A 25,797-nucleotide genomic window follows, 5' to 3' on the forward strand; every position below is an offset into this window, starting at 1 on the left:
ATTTCATAAAAATGAAAATAAAGCTCCCTGTCAAAAGCTCCTCCAGTTTCTCATCATATTAAAAACGCTAAAAGCATTTACCCGTACACACGCCCATTATACTCAAAATTACGACATGAGCTTAAAACGAGGAAAGAAAACAAAACCACGGAAAAAAACAATCCGACCCCGCGGCCAAACCAAAGCAAAAAAGAAGAAGCACCAGCAGCAGCACGCAAAAGCCCGCTCTTATTAGCATATTTCGCTCAAGTTCCAAGCGAGCTTTGTCCCGACGACTCGACGATTTCCATCTGGCCTTTCGCCGTGGGTAATTTTTCCAGCTGCTTTCTTTTCTTCATCCCAATTTTGTCGTTAAAACGCCTTCCAGACATAAACTTGCCCTTGCCGCCACCGGGAGCAAGCACAATGAGCTTTTGCATGTTGTCCCTATTAAGACCGTCGGAGTTATGGCACACGCGGGGGTGGGCGTTTCACCCCCCCCCCCTCCCCTCACAACTATGGAGAGTGGTCTTAAAATCGTTGGAAAAATGGTGCCTTCCCAGCGGAGAACGTCTTTATCGTGACCTCTCAGACGTTCGTTCGTAGGTTCGTTTAGCCGGATTTCGGCACTAATTAAGATTTGCCAAAGCAACCACCCACATTCGCACATACAAGTCGGTTGTTGGCAGTGGCATTCCAAGAATCTCTGTCTCTCGGGAAAGCGATCGTTAATTGCTTTCCCGGAAAAATCACGTCACTGTCATTAGGGAGGGATGGCAAAAAGCAACCAGTGCCAGAGAGAGAGGAAAAAGCGGGAACCGCAACAGCACTTATCCTGGAATACCCTTTTTCTCTTCTTGGTGAGAAAATGAGGGAAATGGATCTCTTGTTGGAAGATTTTTCTCGACGCATCTGAAAGAAAAAGGTACTGATTTCTGAGGGGAAAAAAACTAATTTTTGATTTGAAAGCAATCGCGACAATATTGATTTTATTTACTGTTTTTTTATCATTTGAGCAGTTCTCTCAGATTTTGGTCATTCGGTTTTTTTTTGTATTTTTTAATCCGACTGCAACTTTTTTTTTGCCTTCGGAATGCCCAAAGAAGCCATTTTGCATCATTAGTTTGTCCATATAATTTTCCACACAAATTTGGCAGCTGACCATACAAAAATGATGTATGAAAATTCAAAAATCAGTGTCTTTTGAAGGAATTTTTTGGTGATTTTTTATTTAACTTTTTGTCACTAAAACTTGATTTGCAAAAAAAAACACTATTTTTATTTTATAATTTTTTTTTGAAATGTTTTAGAGGACATCAAGTGACAACTTTTTAGAAATTTCCAGGATGTGCAAAACATTTTTGAGCGAGTTATAAATTTTTGAATCAATACTGATTTTTTCAAAAAATCGAATTATCGGCCGCAAAAATTTTTCAACTTCTTTTTTCGATGTAAAATCAAATTTGCAATCAAAAAGTACTGAAGTGAAATTTGAAAATAGCCACCGTTTTTCATTTTTGAAAATTACTGCACATGTTTGCCCACCTTTGAAAAAAATATTTTTGAAAAGCTGTGAAAATTCTCTATATTTTGGATTTTGAACATTGCTAATACGACCTTTAGTTGCTGAGATATTGCCATGCAAAGGTTAAAATGGAGGAAAATTTATGTTTTCTAAGTCTCACCCAAACAACACACCATTTTCTAATGTCGATATCTCAGCAACGAATGGTCTGATTTTCAATGTTAAAATATGAATCATTCGTGAAATTTAATGATCTCTTCGAAAAAAATATTTTCAGAATTTTTAAATCAAGACTAACAAAAGGACTAAATACTCAATGTTTGAAAATGTTTTTTTTTCGAAAAGATGGGAAAATTTCACGAATTCATATTTTAACATTGTAAATCGGACCATTAGTTACTGAGATATCGACATTAGAAAATGGTGGGTTGTTTGGGTGAGACTTAGAAAACATAAATTTTCCTGCTTTTAAAACCTTTGCATGGCAATATCTCAGCAACTAAAGTTCGTATCAACAAAGTTCAAAAAAGCAAAATATAGAGAATTTTCTCAGCTTTTCAAAAATATTTTTTTTCAAATGTGCACTAATTAAAAAAAATGAAAAATTGTGACTTTTTTCAAAAAAGTCACCTAAAATGGATTTTACTTGAAAACGATGCACTTTATCAAAATTTCACTAAAGCACTTTTTGATTGCAAATTGGATTTTACATCGAAAAATGAAGTTGAAAAATTTTTGCGACTAATATTTCGATTTTTAAAAAAATCAGTATTGATTCAAAAATTCATAACTCGCTCCAAAAAATTTTTGCGACCAATATTTCGATTTTTTTTTAAATCAGTATTGATTCAAACATTCATAACTCGCTCAAAAATTTTTTGCACAACCTAGAAATTTCTGAAAAGTTGGCATTTGATGTCCTCTGAAACATATAAAAAAAATAAAAAAAATAAAAATAGTGTTTTTTTGCAAGTCAAGTTTTAGTAACAAAAAGTTAAATAAAAATAATCAATTTTTTTACCTTGCATCATTTTTTTCAGTGCAGTCCATATCCATACCTACAACTTTGCCGAAAACACCAAAACGATCAAAACATTCCTTCAAAAGATACAGATTTTAGAATTTTCATACATAATTTTTGTATGGCCAGCTGCCAAATTTGTATGAAAAATTATACGGACAAACTAATGATGCAAAATAGCTTCTTTGGGCATACCGAAGGCACCAAAAAAGTTTCAGTCGGGTTAAAAAATACAAAAAAAAAAAAAATTTAAGAAAAAATACCGATTTCGTAGAGAATTGCTCTCATACAAAAATGCTGAAACTTGAAATCTAAATCCCCAGATCCAATGTCACCCCCGATGACGGTAAACAAGATTATGGAAACGATTTGAAAATATCGAAAATATAAGATGAGCAAATTTTAATTTTTAAATGCTTAGAACAAATTCATCAGTCTTCACCTAATAAATCTGATGTTCAAATCCAAAAACTAAGCAGTTCCAAGCAATCGAAAATTGTCCAATGAATCCAGAAATTATAAATTTAATGCATTTTTTAATGAAATTTTTAACTCATAAAGCTATTTAAAAAATGGCAACCAAGTAAAAATTAACTTGTTTTGACTTTACTTAAAAATAAAATATACCAAAAATTTAGGAAATGATGTTTCCAGCTTTAAAAATGCGTCAAAAATATATGATTAAACATTAAATTTTATTACAAACGACTATTCTTGGAATATATTTTTTTTCAGTTCCTCTGTGACAGCGATGGAAGAATCATCATAAAAAAATCTTTGAACTTTCATCAAGAGAAACAATCCAAAGGGAATATGGCTCTCCTCTCTCGCGCACGAAAGATCGGTAAAACGAATCGAAAAAAATCATCATCTTGATTATTCGACGGAACATCTTTTTCACTACTACACTAGCTGGTGTAACGTCACAACTCAAAAAATGACCTGACACATTTTGTAGATGGGCAATGTGTGTAAACAAAGTGAAATAATTGATTTTAAGCGGTGCTGACGATTTTCTTGGAAAAGTTTGGGAGCAATTTTCTCCTGCGTGATTTTCCTCCTCTCTCTTTCGCGGGTGAAGAAAGCTCGCAAGCGAAAATGATTTTATTGGGATTATTCCATCCAAAATATTCCATCAAAAATATAATTGCCTAAAATATGAAATAAGTTATTCGAAGTTCTGCAAAATATCCTGCACTACTTAGAAGCAGGCTATCAGATGCTTTAGGTACGTCTATCCCGGAATTTCTCGGAACAGAATATTACCCGGAAAATTAATCCTGGTTTCCCGAAATTGAAAACAATTTTTCTTGAAATTCAGAATCGGTGTGTTTCAAAAAATTCACTAATATTTTGTAAATTAGTACCATAACTGATATAATGTGTTAAGCATTTTGTGATACATTTAGCTTGCAAATTTTGTTTATATAGAATAGAAATTGAATTTCCAATTGCTGTTTTTCAAGCAAATTAATTTTATTTTTATCTTCTTTTTTCAGAAGAAACCCTTCGATACATCATCCTTTTTTCTGGCTATTAATATTGCCATTTTTGAAAAAAAAATAGTTTGTGAAAAGTGTATTTTTTCAACAGCAAATAAAACCTAAGAGCAAATGCAATTCCTTTCAATATCAACAAACAAAACATCAATCAGCTCTTATGCTAACTAGATAGGAAAACCAGCAAGCTTAAGACAAGAGAGCACAGAGGCATTGTTTTGTTAAAATAACCAACAAAACAACAAGAATACGCAAAAAAAATTAACAAAGAAGTTTCACAATCAATCACACTGCTAGGTGACCTCACTGCACAGCACAGCTCGTGTCTCATTTTCCCCTTAAAACACACGTTGAGTTCCCAAGATTTACCACTCCCAGACGACATGGAAATTATAGCCTCAAGTGGCGAATAAGGCACACACCTTTATTTTCCACTCACATCACACACAATTCCCCGCCGTGGTAAAGACAAGTAAGAAGAAGAAAAAAGGAGTGGTGCTTTCTCAAGTTTTAAACGGTCATAAATTAACTCATTTCGCCACGTGTTGAAAAATCCAACCGAGATCTTTCGCTTTCTGAAAAAAATGGAAAAATTTCAAAAGAAAAAAGAAAATTTGTTGACGACAGAGTAATTAATGTTCGTTGCTCCGTCGTCGTCGTCGTCTTGGCTTCAATGGTTTTGGAGCAAGCAACCATGTTTGTAGCTGGTTGTGGTACTACTTGGTAAAAGGACGTAATTTATCATTTGAGTGTTTTCTACTGCTACTTTTGAGATTTGTTGTGCTGCCTCAATGATTTATGTCATAATTAGTGGTTGAGTCCTCAGGGAGTTGACAGGAAAATCAATTTTAAAATTTTAATCCCTCAAATAAAATTTAATATTTTTTTATGATTTCCTCAATCAGTTATCTGAAAATAATTTTTACTTTAATTGAATAACATTAACAGCAAAGGAAAAGTAATTGCAGTAGATCATACCTGATTTATCCTTAAAATAACCAAAAATCAAAATTCTCGTCATGAGAACAGTGCCATTCACTATTTGCTCAAAGAAATAACCCCAACTAAATTTACTCAAATAAACTTGATTTAATGACAGAACAATAGACACACACACGAACGACACGAGATTCTTCCGAAATCTAGTTAGTTTCACAAGGTTAGAGAGACCAACTCTGCAGAGAACAAACCCAAAAGCAAATAGACACGTTCGTTGCCACCAACCGATTTTCACCCGGAAAAGCCAATCTAAACATTTTCTCGGCAGCAGAATGAAAGGCGACACACTACTGCCTGTGTGGCCCCGACATGGCACCGACGGTTGGTTTTGCCGGAAGTGGCCCCGTTTTTCGGGCTGCGAACATCACACTTTAAATTTCCTCTTGCTCTCACTTTGCTCGGGGAAAGAGCGTGACTGTAATGTTTAGTGATGACAGAGTAGGGGAAGGTATCTAATTTTGATAAAGGATAATGTTTTGAGGTCTCTAAATAAGTAGATTTGTAAAAGAGAATGCATTTCAGAGTTTTAGCAAATCATAACCTAATATTTACTGGGTTGACTGGAATTTGAGTTATTTGAACAAAAAAATCAATGTTTTTCATTCAGCATAGTTTTTTTTTAATTGTTACCGTCTGCAGGGGTAAACTTGGGTTTGTAAGTTGAGATTAGCCCACAGACCCAATGTTACCCCGGAACTTTGGAATCTTTTATGTGATTTGTAAGTTAGCATTAATGTTGAAAACATCCGAACAAAAGTTTTTTTTTAAATTCACATTACTGGATTAACATGAATAAAATATTTAAAAAATGTGAAAATTTTAGTGTATTGGAAATAGAAAAACATGAAATTTTACGTGTTTTCACAAGAAGTACAAAATTTTTCAAAGTGATCCAAATTCCACGGATTTACTAGTTTCGTTATCGTTTTAACTGTTTTCATGGATTATCTTAAATTATTAACTATCAAAACTTCAAATAAAATATGCATTGGCCTGACCTTTAAAAAGGCTATTCATAAGAATGATTGAACCTGCATTGTATCAATAAATTTTGATTTTTGTATGGACAAAATGAAGAAATAAACAGCTTATGAAAAATGTCAAATCTTTAGAATAATTTGATTGAATCGGAAAAAATCCTTATTACGTGAAAAAAATGAAAATTCTTTTTGTGTGTATCCCTTAAACATTTTAAAAACAAAATTGATTCCATTTTCAAAGAACTCTGAAAAATCCCTGTATTAGGTTCAAATCGACTCAATTTCTTTAAGTAAAGTAAATAATGTTGCCGAAAAGATAGAAAAGTAAGCTTTATTTTATTAAATCAAGGCAATCACTGTATAGCATAAAAAAGTAATAACTAAAATATAACGAAAAAAAACTTAAATATAACAACTGTTATTCTTCTTTCAAATTTATTAACAATGGAACTAGGAAATTAAAGAAATATGTTAAATTTTAAACAAACAGCCTGCCTACTATGATTAAAACTTTTTAAATGTCTATCTACATATACAGTCAACTCTCTGGCTGTCGATCTTCTCGATATCAATAATTCTCCATCTATCGATTAATTCTTCAGTCCCTTCAATCTGCATACTTCAATTATCTTCATTCCTCGATATTTTCCCTTGCTTGAAGGATCTATTCCTCGACGGTCCCTTGGATTCTTTTTGCTTCAAAAATCTCTTCCGGTTGTCAATAATTTCACTTTCTCATGGCTTGCATAGACATTTTTTTTTTTTGGCGAAAAGAAACTTTGAAGGGTGTACATTAGTTTGTTTTTGTTTGATGGACGTTGCCATGATTCTCTTCCAGAGCTGGGTATCATGAAAAAAAAATTCAATCGAGTCTTCATTTTGCATCGTTCTGTAAACTGATGATTTCTCTTTCTCGACGGTCCCTGGGATATTGACAACCAGAGAGTCGACTGTATATACAAAAAATCGACGGTTTTGATCGACCACGAATCAGTTAAATACGGAGCGTCGGATCGAGGTGCTCTTTGTTGCGTTGGGTTCGTATAAGTCGAAGGAAGGTTCTTACGCCAAAAAGTGATAACTTTGGACAATCTGGAACCGAATCCGGAAAATGTTCAGATTGTATGGGAAAAGTTACGTTTAATCAAATTTTGATCACAGAAGGCTGAATAATCAAACATGCTAAAAACGTCAAGAAACGAAAAAACAAGACCAATTTTGTCGGCTTTAGCTTGTTTTTAATAAAAATTTATTGGAATATACCTTCACAGTAAAAAATGTGTAGAATTGGAAGGTATAATTTTGGAAGGTTGAATATATCTTCTTTTATGAAGTAATTTTACCTTAATTTAGTCTAACAAAGTGACATTACACCAGAAAAGTGGTAAAATTACTCATTTTCAGAGGAAAAGATTTCTTATGACAGATGTAATATTACCATGATTTGCTTTACTGTGTTCAAACACAATTTTATCCTATTAAAATGGGTTTTAATTTTGAATTTGGCAACAATAAAGCTATCTTTTATATAATGTTATGACTTGGTTTATTAAAAAAACCTTTTTTAAGGAAATTAAAAAAAATAAACAAAGTACTATTTGTTGTAGTCTGTTCATTAAAAATCATGTTTATCTGGACTCAGTTCTAAGTTATTTGTTAAATTTAAATATTGTATTTTCTTAGCATGAATATAGAAAATTTTCTGTTTTTGAACTTTTAAAAATAGAAAGTTTAAAAAAATTGGAAATTGGAAAACTACAAGTGAAAGGTCTTGTCAACCTGAAAATGACATTGAATGATGAAAAAGCTCTAACTGTGCAAGATTTTGAAAAGGTGCTTTGGAAAAAGTTGGCAAATCTATTAAATTATCGTACGTCTCAATCCAATGTGGCTAATTTTCAAGCAAATTTTAATCTTATCATAAATATTGTTAAATTTGCGACGTATTTTCGTGTGTCGCATTATTTTCAGAAACAGTCCTTACAAATAAGAATTTATATTGAAAATTCATCTGTAATTAACAAAAAAAAAACAAGTTTAGTTTATTGCGCAATTCTCACTAACTTGATCTTTGCACTAAATAATTACTATCGATCGCACTATTGCGACTTGTCAAACTGGCTTGGGAAGTTTTAATCTTCTCAAAAAATGATCAAAGCGAGCCGATGTTGCTCTCCTGTCAATCGCAATTTTGAAGTGCGAATGTCCAGTTTGGTGGAAACTGCGACTGGAAATATAAATAAACAACTGCTGGTTGCCTAGTTTTTGAAAATTTTGTTGTCAAAAATGCGAGAGAAAAGTGCGGGCCAAATCCAAGTTACAGTGTAAGGATCAATATTCAGTAGGACTTTTCTATCAAAATAAGATAGGATGAATAAGGACAAAATTTCAACTGAGCCCAAATCATTGATTTCGAATTTCTAGAAATGTTTTATATCATCCTGAAATGAGGAGCATCATTTGAAAAGGGCGGATAAGCAGTTTGACAGCTGGAACTGTTCAGCTAATTCCAAAACAACCGGTAACTTTTCCACAAAACTCCAAATTTTTTACCCAAATGTATTCGATTCAATTCAAATATGTAAAACAATTTCAAGTAAATAAATGAATGTGAACAGTTAATAATAAAAAAAATACAACAAAGACGAAGAGCATTTAGCCATACCACTTGGAATGTAAATGAAATGTTATTATTATAAGAATGTTCAATAAAGATATATTTAATTTCAAAAAGAAAAATCCACAAAACAGTTCTAGCTGTCAAAATGCTCATGCGCCATTTTTAAATGTTGCTTCAAAAATGGAGAAATCCCCATAACATTTAAAATATAAGCCACTATTTTATTTTAAAAAAATCCAGAAATAGCAAACCCAACCTTAACCCTAGCTTTTCACCGTAACCAAACCAGCGTTGACTCAAGTGAGCTTTCGGATGATTGTTTTAGTTTCCTGGCTTCTTTCTGCCTGATGCTCTCCTTCCTTTAGAAACTTCCCTGTTTTCGGCAGGACGACATCCATTGTATGCAAAGAGCTTTTCCGGGCCACCACAACCACTCCCGGTAACATTTGTAAGCACCTCTCAAAAGCTCGTAAAATGCTGAGGTTTGATGCAAGAACAAAACGAAGGGGGTGGTGGGTAAAATGTTCTCTTTTGAGTTATAGAACAAATGAGGTATAGTGAGTGTGATTATAATTTGATAAGTATGTGTGACTTTGTGTGTGAGATGTAATTAAAATGGGTGAATTATAGCACTCCGAGGTTAAGTCCTGGCTGGTTTGCCATCATTAATTTGGAAGTGTATTCGCAGCAATGTTTTGCTTCAAACTAGATAAATAAATTTGTCGTTTCTAGCACGACGGTGAATAATTTAGTTGTAGCACCTTTGAGTGTTCTCAGGATTATTTGCTTTACGGGACTAGAGCATTAATTTATTTCACTACGAGTATTTATTCAGCAATTCCCTACGAAAACAGCATGGAAAAAAACAAAAGTGCTCGGATCGGGCTCAAAATTTTTGTGGGAGTTCCCTGGCCGAAATAATTAGACCCGTATTTTTTTGTTTGGCCATTAGGGTGACCTACGCCGTGTTAGGGTGGTCTGAAAAATTGCCATTTTCGTCGATTTTCGCAAAAACCACTTTTTTAGAAAAATCATAACTCCTCGCCATTTCAACCGATTTCAATTGTCTTATACGCAAATAAAAGGTGATAAGTTGGCCTTTCAAAGAAAAATAGTAAGAAGTTTCTAAAATCTAGCCTAACATATGAAAAAGGCGTATGCAACTTTAAAATGCCGTTTTGACGGTGTCTGGACCAAAGAGCCTATGTCTGGAAATAATTTTATCGGATTCCCCAGACATTTTTACATAACATACTAAAAAATGGGAGGAGTTCATTAACAGGATTCCGAGATATGATTTTTGAAAATAAAATCCGTGTGTTCTGACGCGCCGCGCGCAAAAACCGGAGAATGACGAAATTGGCAAAAAATCAACTTTTTTCACAAAAGCTGCGATAACTTAAAAATTTCAGCGATGACGTATACATGTCTGGGTACCAAAAGTTGCGTCTTTTAATTACAAAAATTTTGGTACCCAGACATCTATACACACTAAAAAATAATTAAAATTACATTAGACGTAATTGCAAATCTAACTCAAAATATATCCATGTAATTTAAAATAAAGCGTAAAATTATGTGTTTTCAACGCAATTGCATACATTTTCAAATTAATAAAACAAAACAGAATGTTACGTCTTACGAATCGTAATATTCAATCATCCTTGATGCACATATCTAGAGCGTGTTCTTTGATGTAATTTTACTGCAATTTAGACCGAATTTTAAGGGTATTCAGCTTTATCACTTGAGCGTGCAGTGAAACGTCAGCCATGTTGGAATCAGCAGACGGATGTTTAGTTTGTGCGAAAAGTTTTTATTTTCTCTTGATCTTTGCAGAAAATAGAAGAAATCTACGGGAAGAACCAGCAGAACATTGAAAAACGTTTAGTAAAGGTAAGTTGATTGATTTTCCACTTAAATCCAAAATAATCGAACTTTTTTGACTGTTCGTTGCAGGTGCTCAAGTTTCCAACATGCAGATTATACTGTTTTCCGATCCGGTTCCGGATGTTTACGCTGGTCATAGGTTCCCCTTTCGGAAAAAGAAATACCGAGCTCAAACCACCATCGACAATCGCAGTTCCGATGGACATTGGAGAAGCGCACCACAACAAAAACAAAGGATCTGGTGGAGAATGTTCGCCCTCACATCACCGGGAGCCAGACACCGTGTGCAGAACCAGACGTCTAATCGATTCCGGTGGCCAAGCAAGTTTTCCGGTCAGAGTCCAGCCAGAAACAGCGACTGAGAGCATTCCATAGGTGAACTAGTTTATGAAAGATCCGGGGGAAGTAAACGAGTTGAGAAAATCTTCCGGCAAACTAAGCTCAGTGCAAACAGACCCGCAAACGAAGATGCAAATTGATCAAAAGTGTAGATAAAAAGTGACATGAAGAGAAAACTTTGTATATTTTGTTGAAATGGAAATAAAAACTAAAAAATTTCGATGATTTCATCAAAATGTGTGTTTTTCCTGTCTAATAAGAATATCCAATTCCAACAGGAAATATTCCAACTGAAATGCGTTCAGTGTAATTTTACACGACCGAATCGGTTGATAGTTTGGGACGTGTAATTTCCAAATCAGACATAATTTTCTGTCTTATTTGACGCTCCAGTTATGTGCATCAATAAGACAGAAAATCACACGATTTTTTCGAAGTGTGTAGGTCATCGCTGAAATTTTAAAGTTATCGCAGTTTTTGTGAAAAAAGTTGATTTTTTGCCAATTTCGTCATTCTCCGGTTTTTGCGCGCGGCGCGTCAAAAAACACGGATTTTATTTTCAAAAAATCATATCTCGGAATCCTGTTAATGAACTCCTCCCATTTTTTAGTATGTTATGTAAAAATGTCCGGAAAATCCGATAAAAATATTTCCAGACATAGGCTCTTTGGTTCAGACACTGTCAAAACGACATTTTAAAGTTTCATACGCCCTTTTCATATGTTAGGCTAGATTTTTGAAACTTCATATTATTTTTCTTTGAAAGGCCAACTTATCACCTTTCATTTGCGTATAAGACAATTGAAATCGGTTAAAATGGCGAGGAGTTATGATTTTTCGAAAAAAGTGGTTTTTGCGAAAATCGACGAAAATGGCCATTTTTCAGACCGCCCTAACACGGCGTAGGTCACCCTAATGGCCAAACAAAAAAATACGGGTCTAATTATTTCGGCCAGGGAACCCCCAGAAAAATTTTGAGCCCGATCCGAGCACTTTTGTTTTTTTCCATGCTGTTTTCGTGGGGAATTGCTGTATTGTGATTATTTCTCATGTGTACTCTGTTAGAAATAACACCACACAGATTAATGCATAACTTAAGCTAGTACCTAGCTTTAGATTATTTTACTAAAACTCTAACTTTATGAGTAACACTTATAAAAATTCCAGACAAAACCAATTTTATCATTAGTTTAAAGAGAAAAGGCAGTTCAACTTAATTTCTCAACTCCTCACAAATGCAAGAACCCTTGAAATTTTCAAGAAGGTCACAACTTTCTCCACCTCCCGGAAGGCTACAAAACTTCACTTCAGCAGCAGAAACAACAGCCTCAGCTTAGCTTAATTCAATTGCACTGCCACAGCTTCCGGGGGGCTTTTTTAGCTCCTTCTCTTATCCTTCATACAATCCAGAGCACAAAAAAACGAAACCATCAAGCTAAAAGCACTGCTCTCAGTACAGAAAATCGGCGGAACCGGTTCCCCGGTTACGTCCCCCTGAGGTGCTGCAAACCACACCGGAGAACTAAAACATGTCCCCCAGAAATACTTTCACACATGGTTCAAATATACGGGAGGCGAGGACTCTCAAAATAGAGTCGACTGGTTGTTCATTTTGGGGCGACGGCAACACTGTTGCCCTCCGGAGGTGTTGCTGGAAAATGTCGATTCAGCACGTGCTGGAAAACGGAACGTGGCATCGTAGCCGCCACCGGAGGACATGTCTTGGCTCCAAAGAGAAGGTAAATAAGGTCCCCAAGACAATAAACACGTCTCGGACGAGTTACGATGACGGCAACATAATGGCGTTAGTTTCGCGCCATTTGTCAATGAAGCTCCCCTCCCGAAGATGGCGTCCTTCAGAGGATAAAGTCGTGATAATCTAGTAGGCGAGGGTACTTTAGTACGTGGCGTCATTATGGTTGGTGATATTTCTTCGTGAAATTCTTATGTGTCATTTCGTAAGAATAATAAAATTTTAAATCTGTCAATCTTTCATTTTGAAAGTAGTCGTCATCTCAGCATCACTGCTCAAAGCATCGCCCTTTAAAAGCAAAAACCTATCTCAACGCCTACCTTGACCTTCCGTCCGCGGCGTGCCGCTATGGACCGCGACTGCCGCCGTATCGCCTCCAGTCCCGATGGCGGGGATGTCAGCGCCTACTGCTACTACTACTCTTGTTGCTCCCACTTGTCAGTGCTGCCAGCAGCTAGGATTCGATGTCGTTAGTTCCGGTTCGGCGCTGTAACTTTGCATAAGAACCTCCCAAAATGCAAATCCAGAATTTTGTTATTGAGCTGGAATAGAGAGAAACAAGGGAGCAGATTAGAGGCTATATCATGAAGATAAATTGACAGATTATCTGGAAGAAATGATCTAAAAATAACCCCCGGAGAAATGTCAAAGCAAAGTAGTAAAATAAAAGTCCAAAAATATCCTTGGCACGCGATGATGAGGGTCCGACCATGGTCCGACAAAAGTTTAATCAAATTTTTCGAAGGACGCAACAAACTCAATCTTATTTCTCAAACTTCCGCCCCAAAACAAAACAGAAAAGAAATCGACAGACAGCACATGCTGACACACACCCTAAGAATGATGTAACAAGTGCGTGTGTGTGTGTGCGTCTCCTGAAAGAGGAAGGTTCCAAAAAGAGTCTCGACAATACCACGGAGATTTGCCTCCTATTACGACATCATCCCGAATAAACCATTACGAATGATTAGGGTATTTTTCTCTCAGATTGTATGACTATGTGTGTGTTGCTAGTTGACATTCCATTTAACCTTGCACAAAAAAAAAATCCTGATTTGTTTCCAACTTTGGATTTTTATGGCGTATTTATGGACTCTCAACGCCAACATTACCTTTTTCCACAACAATTTTTCTTTTAAAAGTACCGTCAAACGGGGTGACTTTAACACTCAAACGCTCGGGTAGTCATTTGACCCCTATTTTTTTTCTTAAAAATCTCATAACTTTTGATAGAATTGACCAATTTGGATGCTTCCGGGTGCAAAAGATCAAGATTTGTCTATATTTTCAACTGTCAGACGGAGGACAAATGTGGTCCATTTTTACCCGAGATATTCCGATTCTGTTGGTACCTCGGCCCTCCTAAATGGATATTTGGCCAATATAATAAAAGTTTTCAACAGAATAAAATCGGAAATGATGCAAAACTTCAAGGAATCATCCTAAAACATCATCCTGCATAGATACATGACATGCTGAAGACCTTCGGGCACCGGAACAGGTTCTATCCGGAAACGGTTCACTGAGCTGATGTCAATTGTTGCCCAACTGGAACCGGCTCCGCTGCCCCGTAGGACTTAACCATGTCAATTGTTTTTGCAGGATGATGTATTAGGATGATGCCTTGTAGTTTTGCATCATTTCCGAAATTTTTCTGTTGAAAAGTTTTTATTATATTGGCCAAATACCCATGTAGGAGGGCCGAGGTACCCCAACAGAATCCGGAATATCTCCGGTAAAAATGGACCACATTTGTCCCCCATCTGGCAGTTCAAAATATAGACAAATCTGGATCTTTTGCAACCGAAAGCATCCAAATTGGTCAATTCTATCAAAAGTTATGGGATTTCTAAGAAAAAAAATAGGGGTCAAATGACTACCCGAGCGTTTGAGTGTTAATAGGATTGAGATTTTTTCGCAAAATGAAGAGTACAAATAAAATACGTAAGGAATGGTATTAAATCATACTGACCGAGGTAGAGAAAGGTTCAAGGTACTTCTAGAAGAAGTTAACGTTATGTTTTGAAAAGTTTAAAAAAGTTTGTTAACTATAATTAAGAAAACGTTGATGAAAAGCACTATTTTCATATTTTCAAAGTGTCATGATTTTATCAATGATCGTGATTTCAAATCGAAAAACGGAATGCATTTTCGGATTCTTCGGATAATTTTCCACTAGGAGTAGGTGTTAACGCACAAATTGACGATTTTGTAGAAAACATTTGGACGACACTGTAGTAGAGATTCATGTACTTTTCTGTTGTATGTTTGTAGATGTTTTAGTACATGTGCCATAATGTTTTGTAAAGTCTCCCCGGTTAAGAGATTTAGCTTGCTCAGAATTCCCAGAAACTAGACCAGTTACTTCTGACCAGACGGTCGACCAGAACAGACACAGCAGAAACAAGATAAGTAAAGTTTACCCGTCCACAAACACTCTGTCGACGCAAAGTATTAACGCTCTCGGAAACGATCCGAGCCTGCAATCGAAGGTGTGCTCAGAGAGAAACCGGGTTATTTCATGAAACAAAAATGTTGACGCACATTCCAAGCGTTGGATGTGGTCCTGTGCCTGAGATGTTCGGTGAGTCAAAAAATACGCGTAGAGTTAAGGGACGACTTTATTCCGCTTTGCGTTCAAAAAGACAGAGTGTTTGTGGACGGGTAAACTTTACTTATCTTGTTTCTGCTGTGTCTGTTCTGGTCGACCGTCTGGTCAGAAGTAACTGGTCTAGTTTCTGGGAATTCTGAGCAAGCTAAATCTCTTAACCGGGGAGACTTTACAAAACATTATGGCACATGTACTAAAACATCTACAAACATACAACAGAAAAGTACATGAATCTCTACTACAGTGTCGTCCAAATGTTTTCTACAAAATCGTCAATTTGTGCGTTAACAGTAGGAAAACAAAGTAAGTAAACAATAAAAATTGTGTGTTTCAAATTTCCAAATTTGAAGACATTTTCAATAAAAACTAATTTTGATACAAAATGTAAAAAAATTGATTCGTGCTTTGAATTCAGTTAAAAATGCAATATGAATCGATAATTATATAAACGAAATTATTTTCAACACATTCCAGGCAAAATTCTGACTTTTTAACAATTTTACCTAAATGTATATGTATTTTGGTAAAAAAGCAGATAAACTCAGTTAACTATATATGAAAATTGATTTTTTTTGTTAAAAACTATTTCAGGAACTTAGCGATGGTACATTTGACGTAAAAATAAAATTTGAACACCTTCAACCTGATTTTAACAACAAAAACAATGACTATCAAAGTCACCCCGGTATTTATTTAAAATAAGAATTTTCATCGAAACTATTTTTTTTAAACCATTATGAAAAAACTTTTTTTCAAAAATAGTGCATGTACCTCGTGTGGCCTACCCCAGGATATGTTTTAGAAATAATTGTCTTGAGAAAACCCTTACTAGTTGGAAAATATTCCAAAAATAAATTTAAATCCTATCAATGTCACCCCGGTTTACGGTAAATCAGTTTTCCTCATCAGAGACAGAGTTGCCAGATATTCAATAAATGTTCAAATTTGACAAGTATCATTCGCCTTTCTTAACAATGAATTATATCATCCGTGTTCAATAGTTTGTAAACAAACTGACTTTTGAATCTGATCAAATAAAATTCAACATTAAAATGCCAAAAAAAAGAGCGAGTGAATAAATTGAGACAAAATATGAGTGACTTGCTATGGAATCACCCCTCTCTTGAGACACAGTCAAAGGACGTAATGGTATGGGAAAGAAAAAAAAGTTGCTTCTGTCAAGTTTTATGACCTTTTGGGAATATTGACCATTGTTTTGTAAATATATGCGTGCATCGAACCGGAAAGAAGATTTACGCAATGGGATAATCTAATATTAACTGTGTCTTGTGCTCTAGCGAGTCAACTTTCTTGGAAGGAGACACATTATCATTTGTTTAAATTTTGTTATTTGGACCTTTTAAGAAAGCATCGCTAAAATAATGGTGGTATAAATTATTCACCAAATCACCAAGTCTACTTGTCAAACGTCAAACGCGACCTATGACACTGTCAACTTTCCTCTCCTCCTTCCGTGAACAATAGACTCAAATCGACGACAACATCACGTACGACATTTCGCGCTATCGCACTTCTGTCACGCTGACATCCCGCTCCAAAAAGTGGTTGGCGAGGGAGATAATTTGATTCTGTTTCCAACCGTTTTTTTTCTTCCTCAGAAAAAAAATCTTGTTTTCCGTTCCGTCGCCATTCATTCATGGTTCACCCATAGATTGTGGCCGGGTACTGCCACCTCCCTGGTAATTGCCGGTGCCAGGTACGTGACTACCGGGTTGCTGCGATCGGCACTTTTTCCGCCTGGCATGATGAGAATATTTTTAGAAATTTGAGCTTGAACCCACCGTAGGTCAGGAAGAACCATTCTTGGTGGGAAGGATGTGGAATCATCACAGCAAAATTCTAATGAAGTTTAAAAAAAATATTCTTATACTTTTTATTTATTCGAAAAAAATATATAAAATGTTAAGTACAGTGCGTCTCCATGGAATAATTCAAGATTTTGAATTTCAATGGAGATGCATAGTACTTTAACAGCGATTGAAATATTTAACTAAATTTTCCGATTCATTCATTCGTTTTTTTCCTTTCCTGATTATATTCAGAGAGCTTAAATTGAGACATGTTCAAGTTTCAGTTCACTAAACCGGCTGAAAAGGTAACAAACATTCATGGGTCAACGATTTTCTGACGAACAGATTGCGCTTTTAATTGAGCCTACCGTCCATCAGAGAATAATAATTGCAAATTGGTTCCACTGAAGCGAATGGATGCACTTTCAATAGCCCATCCGTTTTCTTACTGAAACGTGACAAATTACCCCAACCCCCGTACTCAAAAAAGCAACCTCACTCAACCCAAAATCAGAGCCTCACCGGTTTGATTACCCCGTTATTACCACTTATTATTCCAGTATCAATGTGAATGTGCATAAGGAGAGGCAAAAATGGCTCCTGCCCCAAAAATAATCATCCGATCCTATTTGGGTGGGGTGGTTGTCGATGTTTTCGCACCCCATTCCAGAGACCATTGAACGGATTATTATAATGAATATGGGTGCGGCCAAAAGGGTTTACCGTGAAACCAAACCGACGCAAAAAGGAGCAGCTTCCGGCATCGAAATATAATTGGCTGATGATGGTATTTTTTGGGGGGAAATGTATTTGCACTTTTGTACGGGATTCAATATGTTGATTTAATTTTAAAGTGAATGTCTTCTCTGCTATTTTTTTTTAAATTGCTATTGTTGTTAAGGATTACGAAATAGCGGAGCACATCCACCAAAGTATAGTGCACCGAGATTTACGTTGGAAAAAATTTCGTATCCTAAAAACTACGAAAAGTAGCGACATTATCCCCTAAACCAAAAACATTAACTTATTTTAAAATCAAACATTCTAGTAATGGGTACGTAAATACAACGATCTTGAAGGAAGAAGAATACAACTTCCCAAGTTTTTGTGTATTTTAGACGAATAATTCTTCACAAAATCGACTGATTTCGTAAAAAATTTATTTTTTCATTTTTTTATTCGACTGGACATTTTTTGGACCATAGTGATTAGCTACATTATTGCAAACCGACTTTTCTTTGTAATTAGCAGAAAATATTACATAGGATTCAAACTTATAACATAAAAATCGCACTAATAATTTCCGAGATTCCAAGTTGGAAATGAAAGCTAATTAGATGACATTAAGAAAAGCTATTTTTCTACTAGATTTTTAATATAAGGGGCTGCATCCCTGCAACCAGCAATCCGGTCAATGTAACAAAACAAAAATTGAAGGAAACTTTCTCAACGTTTCAAAAATATATCCATCACGAAGAAATAATTAAACATTGCAAAAAATACAACACCTTATCAGAAATCATTTGAATTTTAAATTCTTATTTTAAAATTTGAAAATTTGAGAAATAAATATTTTGGGAATTTATTTTTGGTAAAGGCAATTTAAATACAAAAATCAGGATTTTTTTCGTGTTTCTATTTTATTTCTGAAAAATTCAGATCGATAAGAAAATCTCTTCTTAAGATAATGATTTTTAACTTAGCATTACTAACATATTTTTTTTAATCTGAAAATAAAAATGTTAGAATAATATCTATCATTTAGGAGGAGGAGTAATATTCAAATTTCTTAAAGAAATACAGTCGTGCCTTGGTTTAGCACCGCATATGGGGGATGCAAAACTGAGGCGCGCATAACTGAGGCACAGAGCTTATGGGATTTTGGCTATATGGGAGACATTGGCTATAATCGAATGAAAAATCATACAAACATCAACAAATTAAAGTGTTTTGAATCGGGATGGTGGTACCTATCCATTGTAATTATAGTTACAAGAAAATTTTAACAAAAATAGTTTTATTCCTGTATTTAGATAATTAAATTTTTTACTCTAAAAAAACCTCAAAATATTTGTTATAGCAATATGGGTATTAAATGATCGTGGTTATGTCATACATTTCGAATGTCATACAATTTTTTATGAAAATTCTGAAAATTTTCACAAAACTACGTATTTACGAAAAACTACAGAAAATTTCAGTTTTTTGCTATATAGGTAACAAATAATCGGAACTTTTTCATACATTTGGAATGTAATAACAACATTTTTGACAAAGAACTTTGTCTTAGGGCTCTATACAAGGGTAGCAATCTAGATTTTTCGCGAAGCGAAATGTAACGCGTAGAAGCAAATTTTTGAAAAAAGTGCAAGATTTCAAACGATTGTATCTTTTTTCCCTCTCGACCAATTTGAACGTTTTACCCACCAAACGAAAGGGGAAGACTTACTTAATGATCTTAAAACATGTTTATCACAGTACTTATTTATTTAAGTACTTAAAAGTTAACATAAAACTACTAAAGAATAGCGAACGCTGATTGGTCAAGCGCAACCTTTCCCGAACACATTAATCAGATTCAAGTATCTAGCACTTAGCAAATTTTGCCTTGCCTCCTCCTTCCGTGGAACTGTCACGCGAGAATGTAGCACCATGGTTGCAACATGCCGTGCGATACTATTTAAGTTAGCACTTAGCCTCAGACAAATTCAGTGCCTACCGAGGTTTCATCCGAAGCGGACCTCGCGTTGGTTGTTTAAATGCTCACACATACATTCGCACACTCACACAAAGCACTGTTTAGGTTCCAACTCGGAAGGGTTTGTGTCTAACTTGAAAGGGGGTGTTTTTCGGCAGCTTACTCAAGCAAAAGAAACCAATTTTAATGTTTTTACGTGTATTTATTTGAAACGTGACGAATTACCCTCTCGGCAAATTTCCCCTCTTTTTGGTGCACGCTGGTTGGATGAACGAACGTTTCCCAATCAGTCAATCGAGAGACGTGAGATTGATGTATCTAAAATCACCCCACTCCACCTCATAATTTTCGGATCGTCGACGAGCCAACAAAACTCGGCTCGGTCGGTCCTGAAAAGTCATTCTATTGCTGGACGTCGACGAGAACACATCAGAAGCAGATGGCCTGGTGGCCCGGTAGCAGACGGCCTGGAGGTCTGGGAGCAGATGGCTTGGAGGCAAGGACCAGCTAAGACATGGTAGTCGCGGAGTCGATCATTGGAACTGGCCACCACCTGGACTGGAGTGGCCGGAGGCCCCAGGGATGTTCCGATGGGGGGACATTTTCCAGACCGTAAGAGTTGGGGCAATATGGGTATCAAACTTTATGGTTTTTGCTACTGGACATGAAATTTGACATTTCGGCAGTAGTGGCCACAATCCGGAGTGACCGGAGGCCCCGCGGATGTTCCGATGGGGGGACATTTGTCGGACCGTAAGAGTTGGGGCAATATGGGTATCAAACTTTATGGTTTTTGATACTGGACATGAAATTTGCCATTTTGGCAGTAGTGGCCATAAACCGGAGTGGCCGGAGGCCCCGGGGATGTTCCGATGGGGGGACATTTGCCGAACCATCAGAGTAGGGGCAATATGGGTATCAAACATTATGGTATTTGATACTGGATATGAAATTTGACATTTCGGCAGTAGTGGCCACAATCCGGAGTGGCCGGAGGCCCCGCGGATGTTCCGATGGGGGGACATTTGCCGGACTATAAGAGTTGGGGTAATATGGGTATCAAACTTTATGGTTTTTGATACTGGACATGAAATTTGACATTTCGGCAGTAGTGGCCACAATCCGGAGTGGCGGAGGCCCCGAGGATGTTCTGATGGGAGGACATATGCCGAACCATAAGAGTAGGGGCAATATGGGTATCAAACTTTATGGTTTTTGATACTGAATATGTAATTTGCCATTTCGGCAGTAGTGGCCATAAACCGGAGTGGCCGGAGGCCCCGGGGATGTTCCGATGGGGGGACATTTGTCGAACCATCAGAGTAGGGGCAATATGGGTATCAAACTTTATGGTTTTTGATACTGGATATGAAATTTGACATTTCGGCAGTAGTGGTCACAATCCGGAGTGGCCGGAGGCCCCGCGGATGTTCCGATTGGGGGACATTTTCCAGACCGTAAGAGTTGGGGCAATATGGGTATCAAACTTTATGGTTTTTGATACTGAATGTTAAATTTGACATTTCGGCAGTAGTGGTCACAATCCGGAGTGGCCGGAGGCCCCGGGGATGTTCCGATGGGGGGACATTTGGCGGACTATAAGAGTTGGGGTAATATGGGTATCAAACATTATGGTTTTTGATACTGGACATGAAATTTGACATTTCGGCAGTAGTGGCCACAATCCGGAGTGCCGGAGGCCCCGGGGATGTTCCGATGGGGGGGACATTTTCCGGACCGTAAGAGTTGGGGCAATATGGGTATCAAACTTTATGGTTTTTGATACTGGACATGAAATTTGACATTTCGGCAGTAGTGGCCACAATCCGGAGTGGCCGGAGGCCCCTCGGATGTTCCGATGGGGGGACATTTGCCGGACCGTAAGAGTTGGGACAATATGGGTATCAAACTTTATGGTTTTTGATATTGGACATGAAATTTGACATTTCGGCAGTAGTGGCCACAATCCGGAGTGGCCGGAGGCCCCGCGGATGTTCCGATGGGAGGACATATGCCGAACCATAAGAGTAGAGGCAATATGGGTATCAAACTTTATGGTTTTTGATACTGGATATGAAATTTGACATTTCGGCAGTAGTGGCCACAATCAGGAGTGGCCGGAGGCCCGGGGATGTTCCGAGGGGCGGGGGGACATTTGCCGAACCATAAAAGTAGGGGCAATATGGGTATCAAACTTTATGATTTTTGATACTGGATATGAAATTTGACATTTCAGCAGCAGTGGCCACAAACCGAAGTGGCCGGAGGCCCCGGGGATGTTCCGATGGGAGGACATTTGCCGAACCATAAGAGTTGGGGCAATATGGGTATCAAACTTTATGATTTTTGATACCATAAGAGTAGGGACAAAATGGGTATCAATTTTTATGGTAATTATGAATCTAGTGAATCTTGGGAAATTTGGACCAGACAATGTAATCGAAAATTTCAACAACCATCTTGCAAAGTTCTTTGTCATACTGGTCATGTGTAACATAACCACCTGCACCTTTTTTTAAATTACTCAAAAATTTCACAAACATACGTATTTTTGAAAAAATACAAAAAAATTCACAATATGGGTATGAAATAATCAGAAATTTTTCATACATTTCGATTGTAATAACAACCTTTTTTGAAAATACTCAAAATTTTCACAAAACTACGTATTTTCGAAAAAAAACACTCTGAATTTCAGTTGGGTAACAAACGATCGTAATTTTTTCAAACATTTCAAATGAAATAAATTTCGAAACTTTAAAATTTTGAGTACTTTTTAGAACATACACAGCTTTTGAAATTTTAAGTACTGCCAAAAAAACTGTTATAGCTTTCGAAATTTATTAAAATATCTCAATCTCTTGATCCTCATATTACAAAAAACTGAAATTTTGAGTATTTAAAAAAATGTGAAAATTTTTAGTATTTCCAACAAAAATGTGTAACAATTTTCGAAATGTATGAAAAAATCCCGATTGTTTGATATCCATATTGTAAAAACTGAAATTTTTCGAAAATATTTAGTAAAATTTTTGAGTATTTTCGAAAAAAATAAACTATATTTGAAAGAAGAAATGACAATTTATTCATAAAAATTAAAATTGGTAAGGATACTCTCACAATAACTTAAAAGCAAAGATTTGAAAAAGTACGCAAACTATTTCTTTTTTTCAAGAATATAAAAAAAGATAAGAAAAAGAAGATAAACTATTTATGAAAAGATTACAAATAAGACAAAAAAATGGAAAATGAAATCAATTAATGAAAAGGAGTTAATTTAAATAAATATTTAAAAAAAATCTGAGATACCAACAATAATAACTAAAATGATAACGGTAGCATAATAAACACGAAATAAATTAAAAGAATGATTAAAAAATTGGCCGAAATTGTTTTATCAATGATTCTAGTTTGTTTCAAATTTAAAAAAAAATCGACTTTTAAATATATTGAACCTCAAAATAAAATATGTCAGCGTTAAAACAATAAACGAAACATAAAAAATTCAGCTAGGAGAAATATTACTATTCTCAGCCCATTTCTAATATAACACGAACATTGAGAATGAATAACAGCTTTCATGAAATGTTTTTGACTATTTCAACATAATAAATAGCTAATAACAACTCTCCTTTGTTGATGTATCAGAAAATGTTTGAAAAGTAACAAACTGCAATAGTGATTAGGTCGAAAAGCTTAGTGAAAAAAAGCAATCGCTGTAAATTTTAAAAATACCCCAATTCACCTAGTTTTATGAAAATCAAAACCAAAAGTAGACAAATATAAAATGAAAACACAAGAGGGTCTTGAACAGGGATGGAATAATCACAAAAAAATCAATTTCGCTTGCGAACATTCTTCACCCGCGAAAAAGAGAGGAGGCAAATCACGCAAGAGAAAATCGCTCCAGAAATTCTCCAAGAAAATCAATCTGCTGATGATTTTTTGTGAATTTCCTTGTCAGCACCACTTAATAATGTATATTTCACTTTGTTAACACACATTGCCCATCTACAAAATGTGACAGGTCTTTTCTCGACGTGTGACGTTACACTTGCAAATGTAGTAGTGAAAAAGATATTCCACCGAATAATCAAGATGATGATTTTTTTAGATTCTTTTTTGGAATAGGAACTAGTTTGATTGTTAATGAAAGTAAAATAAAAATTCTCACAATTAAATAATGCTTGAAACAAATTTAAATTTCAACATGCTTGTTAATTTAAGCACCTAATTTCCTAAATAATCTTAATCTTATTGCTATTACATAAAATAATTTTATTTGTATTTAAAGCTCTAATATATTGATATATTCCACCAAAGTTGAATTAAGTTTGTTAGTAAATTTTACTCATGCGTCAGTGGTAATAAATGTGCTCCAAACCGAGCTTAAACTGGCTGACGATGACGGTGATGATGGCCGAAAAAGTCATTGCAGGGAAAAAGTCCTCCTCCAGCAAAAGTTTACTCTGCAAAAAAAGAGAAAGGAAAAAAACAATTATTTATTGTTTGCTCATTTAAATTTGCTTTCAGTTGACATATGAACGATTAAATTTGCAAAATGGAAAACGGCGGTGAAAACGGCTGCCAAAAGAAGAGTTTGATGAGGGAGTATGGGGCAAGGCGCGCGCAACTCGTTATCATATGTAAATTTAATTAGAAGCATCCCATGGCCATGTGTGTGGGTTTCAGTTTCGAGTGTCGTGAGGTTCCGAGTTGGAGGAAATTGAGAGAAAGTTGAAGAGTAAAGAGTAAAGAGTAAAGAGTAAAGAGTAAAGAGTAAAGAGTAAAGAGTAAAGAGTAAAGAGTAAAGAGTAAAGAGTAAAGAGTAAAGAGTAAAGAGTAAAGAGTAAAGAGTAAAGAGTAAAGAGTAAAGAGTAAAGTAAAGAGATAAAGAGTAAAGAGTAAAGAGTAAAGAGTAAAGAGTAAAGAGTAAAGAGTAAAGAGTAAAGAGTAAAGTAAAGAGTAAAGAGTAAAGAGTAAAGAGTAAAGAGTAAAGAGTAAAGAGTAAAGAGTAAAGAGTAAAGAGTAAAGAGTAAAGAGTAAAGAGTAAAGAGTAAAGAGTAAAGAGTAAAGAGTAAAGAGTAAAGAGTAAAGAGTAAAGAGTAAAGAGTAAAGAGTAAAGAGTAAAGAGTAAAGAGTAAAGAGTAAAGAGTAAAGAGTAAAGAGTAAAGAGTAAAGAGTAAAGAGTAAAGAGTAAAGAGTAAAGAGTTATTAGTTTAAATCATTTAGATGTTCAAGCAATAATCATAATTAATTTGATGACAAGTTCTCCTTTTTCGGGTTGTGTTGTCCACCGGACAAGGGACGTTTGCTGGCCAGAACCACGTCCGTTGTCGGTGGGACACCGAACGAATGGCGAAGCAAACCGCTAATCATATTCATGGTGTCCCAGAAGCGGAAAACCGTTGCTCACTCAACGATGCGGACGATTTCGGGTTGTCCTCAAGTACCGTAGCGTTTTTGGGCTTTGGAATTTAGTAATTGATTTTGATTTATTTTTAACTGAACGAATTTATTTAACAAGAATCCGTTCAAACATATCTATAATTTTCAATATTTTCATGATTTAGGACAATTTTCCGTCGAAAATAATCACACCAAAATAGCTGAAACCAGCTCAAACCATATTTCGGCCAGGCTCAGAGGACAGTGGGAAACGATCCCCAGCCGCGTCACGTACGTGTCAGGTCAGCTGTTAAGCGAGATTTTGGTTGTTGAATTAGCAATTTCATTCGGCAAGCCACAGCCCGTGAATAATGTGTTGCACATCGCAACGTGACTTGTAGAGCAGCAGCAGCGCCAGCTCAAAATTTGTTATGGTGATAAGATGCACGTGAAAATGTTGCTGCAAAATTATTCTCCCACAGCTGGCAAATGATGACGAGAGAATGATTGCAATTAGCAAGTTTGTGTTTTTTTTAAATTATGCGCAAACATGTTCTAAAGAGCATTGTTTTGTGTTATTATTTGCAAAAACTTAATTTGATTAAACCATACTCTTTCAAAAATATTATCGAAGTCTCTTTTCTCCGCTTTTCAGGCTATTAACCCTGTCACACGCGTTACAGC

The 25,797-nt window shown here is 35.8% G+C and overlaps 1 protein-coding gene across 2 annotated transcripts in view; it reads right to left on the minus strand.

Moving 5' to 3' along the window:
- Positions 1–25,797, minus strand: part of LOC6033360 (transient receptor potential-gamma protein) — a 184,994-nt gene that overhangs the window by 92,428 nt on the left and 66,769 nt on the right. For both annotated transcript variants that reach the window (XM_038252717.1, XM_038252716.1), the window contains exon 2: positions 12,926–13,147. The gene's annotated coding sequence lies outside the window, so the exon portion shown is untranslated. The remainder of the gene's footprint in view (positions 1–12,925; positions 13,148–25,797) is intronic.

This window comes from Culex quinquefasciatus, chromosome 2 (assembly GCF_015732765.1).
Source record: "Culex quinquefasciatus strain JHB chromosome 2, VPISU_Cqui_1.0_pri_paternal, whole genome shotgun sequence".
NCBI lineage: Eukaryota > Metazoa > Arthropoda > Insecta > Diptera > Culicidae > Culex > Culex quinquefasciatus.